Source organism: Myotis davidii, unplaced genomic scaffold (assembly GCF_000327345.1).
Source record: "Myotis davidii unplaced genomic scaffold, ASM32734v1 scaffold30, whole genome shotgun sequence".
NCBI lineage: Eukaryota > Metazoa > Chordata > Mammalia > Chiroptera > Vespertilionidae > Myotis > Myotis davidii.
In genome coordinates, this window is record NW_006282874.1 from 2,855,114 (window position 1) to 2,861,074 (window position 5,961).

Below are 5,961 nucleotides of genomic sequence, written 5' to 3' on the forward strand. Positions count from 1 at the left end.
CCATATCTTATTCATTATTGTGCATGTCTGAAATATAGCAGACACTTTTTTAAAAAAATGTTGCTTTACTAAATGAATGTAGACCCAAAGTTTACTGACAGACAAAATGAATTTAATATCTGCTCTAATATGTGCTATAAGAATCAAAATAATGACAAAGAAAGTACACTATCCACTAAATAAATGCCAGAACAATATGATTTCTCTAATGTATAGATGACAATGTCAATTGAATCAGTTTAAACAATTAATGGTTTATTTTTAGGCCTGGCGGTAATCAATAATCAAGGTGAAAAGAGACAGGCTGTTTTTTTTCTATTAGATTTTAAAAATTCATCACTTCAAGACTCTAGCTTGTGGTGTCCCTTTAAGACCCTTTAAGAGTCTGCATCACATATTCCCTTCAAGGTTAAAATTAAAAGTCAAATTATTCATAAAGTTAGTACCAGAACAACACATTCGTTTCATACAATTAAAAGGATTTAGAATATTACAGTCCCACTCACACACAGCCCTCCCAAGTATCAAATACTGAAGATATAAATACGTATACATACCATACACATATATAAAGCCTGTACTGTGGTGTTATTCCTGTACTTTAACACGTGTACAGGACACTGTGCTAAGGACTATAGGGAATTTAAAAGGAACTACCTATTTGAAAAGGCAAAGGTGTAGTAATTGAATTTTACAATAATATTTTGACAATGTTTGAAGACAAGGGATGTCCAATATCAAATGGACCACACGGCCATAAGGGCCACAGTTCAGAGAGGAGGACAAGACATGTCCAATGTCAAGTGGACCACAAGGCTATAAGGGTCACGGTTCAGAGGAGAGAAAGCACCTGCAGCTCGAGTATGGAGAGGTTTCAGGGAGGGCACGGGCCTGAGCTGAAGCTCCCCTGAAGAATGAGTAGACTGAACTATAAGGATAAGCTGGGACAGTGAATTACAGTCAGATGGAACAACCCAAGCAACTCTAACTTACTTGGCACGTAAAAAAGCCAAAATGCATTTTCTAATGACCCAGAGCTTAGAAAGGAAGGAACGTGGGAGGTGGCACAAACTTAGCATCAAAAGGTTTTGCTAACTAATTAGATAGGGGGTCAAAGACACGGGAACAAAACAGTCTTATCTTCAGGAAAGTGTTCCTTTTAAAGGGACTGTAATCCATTAGCGGAGTGTTCTATTACCCGATTCTTTCCACGTGTAATTCTATACCTCCTCTCCATTCATTCTCAATTTCACTGCTGGATCTTTATTCCCAGGCGCATATGCTTTATGGAAAAGAGGATGACAACAAAGGCAAATAAAGGGAATAAAAGCTCCAGTTCTGTCTTAAAGGATGGTCTTCCCACTGGACTGTAATTCCTGGCTATACACAACTGTTCGAAACTGCTCTGAGTTACTGTCTGTAGAAGAAACACTTTATTCAGAGTCACCTGGTGTCTGGTCTATATTCCACATCTGTTTCTTCCCCACTCTTACAATTTTTAATAGAATAAAATGTATTAGATAGTCTCCTCCTTACAAAATCAATTTACAGATCTTAGACTTGACTTTACTGTGTATATCATATTTAACTGAAAAAATTAAATATTACTTGGAGTAACACAAGGACAAGAGCAATAAAATGTAGAATAATCTGACCAAGGAAATATATTCCTGAAAGATCGCACATGAAAAGCCTTCTTGGGATCATATGAAAAACATTACTGCAAATATTAAACTCAGAAAATATAATTCTCTATTCATTTCATCTGATGTTGCCTTAGTTCACAAAACAATAAGAAGCCAGCCAATGCATCACAGAAACCAGATCTGCAACCAGGACAGAAACAGGCTCCTACCCTGTCCCCAGCAATGTTAGATGGAGCATGTGGGTCCCCGCTACTTCTAGCACCATGTCCGGACCTGGGTGCCCAACCCTCTTCAGATGTGCCCAGGTGCAGTCCTGGAGGGAGTACAGCGCTCCTGTGTCCCAATCTCCAGAGGTAAGCAATTAGATGAGGCAGAACTGAAATAGTATATGATTCCCTTGTTTATTTAATAGATAAAATATTAACTAAATGTCCTTTATGATGATGTCAGTAGCACTATTGAGAATTACAAATGGAATCACATTTTTTCCATATGTAATTGTGTGTGTTTTTAAAGTATGTGAGCAACATAAAACTGATGAAATCTGAGTAAGCTCTGTGGACAGTACGGATGTCAATTTTCTGCTCTGATACTGTACTATAGTTATACAAGATATTACTACTGGGACAGAATGAAGGGACCTACCTGGATACTCTTTTTTATAACTTCCTATTAATCGATAATTATTTCAAAATTAAAAATAAAAATTTTTAAAAATCCTCTGAATATTTCACAAGATGGATATGAGTTATTTCAGGCAAAATTAAAAACACCTATAAAATTCCTCAAAAACTTAAATTAAAAAAAATTTATTTTTTCATTAGTCAGAGTAACAAAAGTGTTAAATTTGTGGGGGTGTTTGTGACTCCCAAAATTATTTTTAGAACAAAAACATGTAATATACCAACAGCATTGCTCCTTCTTATAGATTCCACAACACCCACAGTGTCTATGCCATGTTAAAGACTCTCATTTGAATTGAGATGATTAGGTTTTCTGATCAAACAGTAAAGGAAAAGATAGGTAGCACTCTAATTATGTATCTAAACAGAATGTATATTTTTAAGTTATTTCTCTATCCAAAGTTTGAAGACAGCAAAATATAACCTAGCACTAATTGAGTAAGCCTAGCTAAGTAAAAGGTTTAATTTTAAAATATTGCAAATTTAATATTAATTTAAAAACATTAAATTAATAATTAATATTTACTACAACTATAAAAAACTTATTTTTCTTGTAAATTTTAAAGGACTGATTTTAAAAAGTATTTCACTCTTAGCAAATTCTCAAATTGTTAGCAGTGCAATTTTAGATTAAAGATAAAATTGCAAAAACTCTACAGCCTAACCCAACTTAACCATGCTCACCCCTCCCTAATATTCTTAGAACCCCTGGACAGTTTTAAAGTTGTTCAGCCCTTAACCAGCGTGTTGCTGGAACCTATCAAGATGGTAACAAAGAGAGCAGCAATATTTTTCATTTAATGGCTCCAACAGCTAGTAAACTTACAACTAAGTCTGTAAGTCAGTGGAAATGAGATGTCACAAATGAGCCGCTCCTTTCCACGTCCAGGCCAGTACTTTAGCTGGCCAAGTTCCTCCTGCAAAATCTATGTGATCCCAGGAACTGATAATGGCAAACATGAACACTTTATATTTCATTTTCTCTCCCCAGCAGGAGTGAGACCCATTTAAAGCCATTTAAAGTTAAGTGCAACCACAGCACAGAGAACTTTGCAGCCAATTGCCAAGACATGAAAAAGCCAATTAAATAGCAGGGGTGTGAGGAACAGTTAGCATCATCCAGGAAAACTATTGCAGTTCAGGTAATGAAAGGACAAGGTACAATGAATAACTCACCAACTAAGAAAAATTAATGGCATTTAGGAGGGCAGAAATCCTGTCAAAGACTACAAAGCAGAAGGTTTAAAAGCCTGATTCGAGAATACAGCAATTCAGAGGTACAATGAAAAAAACCTGAATTGTGATTCCTTCTTTAATAAAAGATAGAATGCTGCTATCTCATAATACTTAAAGTTAGCAAGCAGTTAATAAATATGCAAAAGAGAGAATAAGACAGCTTACATGGAAAGAGGAAAAGTAATAGCAGCTCCTGTGTTTCAGAGCAGAAGTGCAAGCAAGCTCGTTTCAAGAACTGAATGAAGCTGGCAAGCGTGGTTGATAAGAATTTTGACAAGTCTGACATATTAATCATAGGAGGGACTACTAACATTCACTTTGTGATTACACTTCCTCAGAATTGTGTTCATTCCATAGCACACAATCATTCCACAAAAAGAAAGAGAAACCTATAAATTCCCCACTTAAATAATGATTTATCTCAACCTTCTAGGGCAGCGGTTCTCAACCTGTGGGTCGCAACCCCTTTGGGGGTTGAATGACCTTTTCACAGGGATCGCCTAAGACCATCAGAAAACACATATATAATTACATATTGTTTACAGTAGCAAAATTACAGTTATGAAGTAGCATAACGAAAATAATTTTATGGTTGGGGGTCACCACAATAAGAGGAACTGTATTAAAGGGTCGTGGCATTAGGAAGGTTGAGAACCACTGTTCTAGGGTTTCATCCTATATGATAAAAGGCTAATATGCAAATCGACCGAACAGCAGAACGACTGGTTGCTATGATGCACACTGACCACCAGGGGGCAGACGCTCAATGCAGGAGCTGCCCCCTGGTGATCAGTGCACTCCCACAGTGGGAGTGCCGCTCAGCCAGAAGCCCTGAGCCGGGCTCATGGCTGGTGGCGTAGGCCTGCTTCCCACAGGGAGCGGGCCTAATCCGTTAGCTGGACATCTGCCAAGGGCTCCTGGACTGCAAGAGGGCACAGGCCGGGCTCAGGGACCCTGCCCCCAACCAACCCAGTGCACGACGTCATACACTGGACCTCTAGTAAAATAATAATCAGAAATAATCTGAAATAATGTCTTTCTCCTTTCAGAATAAAATACCAATGATAAGAAAAAAGCCCCATTATTTTACTTTCTATCCAGGAACAACATAGTTCACCAACCACTGCTCAAAGTCATTCACAGAATTTTGCAATTTCTGGCAAGACAGCAATAGCTCAGATAGCAAATGCACTGTTCTTCTAAGCCAGGGGTGGGGAACCTTTTTCCTGCCAAGGGCCATTTGGATATTTATAACATCATTCACGGGCCATACAAAATTATCAACTTAAAAATTAGCCTGCTATATTTGGTAACCATGTAATTAACTCACCCCTAATGCCTTGGCAGAGCCAGACCAAATGATTTTGCAGGCCTTATACGGCCCTGAATTGTAATTCCTTCTTTAATAAAAGTTAGAATGCTGCTATCTCATAATACTTAAAGTTAGCAAGCAGTTAATAAATATGTAAAAGAGAGAACAAGACAGCCTTGCAGGCCGGACGTTCCCTACTCCTGTCCTAAGCCGCATATTTAGTCCAAACTTTTGATTAGTTACTCAAAATCCTTTTCTATGGGCTAAACAAAGAAAGAGATCAAGGTAAGAGTTTGATGTTTCACTTCAGGTTTTTGAAAGGATTATAAAAATTTTGCAAAAATTATGTTAAAGTTGTAAAAAATCTTAAGCACCTGGTTGTAGAATAAATGCTAACTGTAGACAATCTGGAAAACACAAATTATGAAAGAGGAACTAAAAATAACTCATAATCCCAGCACCTTCATCAGTATAATTTTTAATGGTTACATGATATTTTGTTGTAAGGCTGTTCTATACTCAATGTGCGCATCCCCATTATTGGATACTGAATTTTCTGGGATTTTGCTATTTTATAAATATTACGGTGCTAGACAGCTCAGCGTATAAACCTGGTGTAGTCTACGTTTTCAATCATTTCTAAAAGATAGAGTCCAAAGTGAAATTACTGGGCAATGCGATGGGTAGAAGCATCATTGTAGCACTGATAAAATATTGCCAAGTGACTTCCCGAAAAGGTTGTGCCATTTTAAACTTCTGCTATCTCTCCTACCTTTGCCTCTTATTGTTTAAAAAAGTGTATTCACAAGTGCTGGCGAGGATACGGAGAAAAAGGAACCTTCGTGCACTGCTGATGGGAATGCAGACTGGTGAAGCCACTGTAGAGAACAGTATGGAGTTTCCTCAAAAAACTAAAAATGGAACTTCCACTTGACCCAGTGATCCCATTCCTAGGAATATATCCCAAGGAACTAGAAACACCAATCAGAAAGGATATATACACCCCTATGTTCATAGCAGCACAATTTACCATAGCTAAGATTTGGAAACAGCCTAAGTGCCCATTAAAAGATGAGTTAATTAG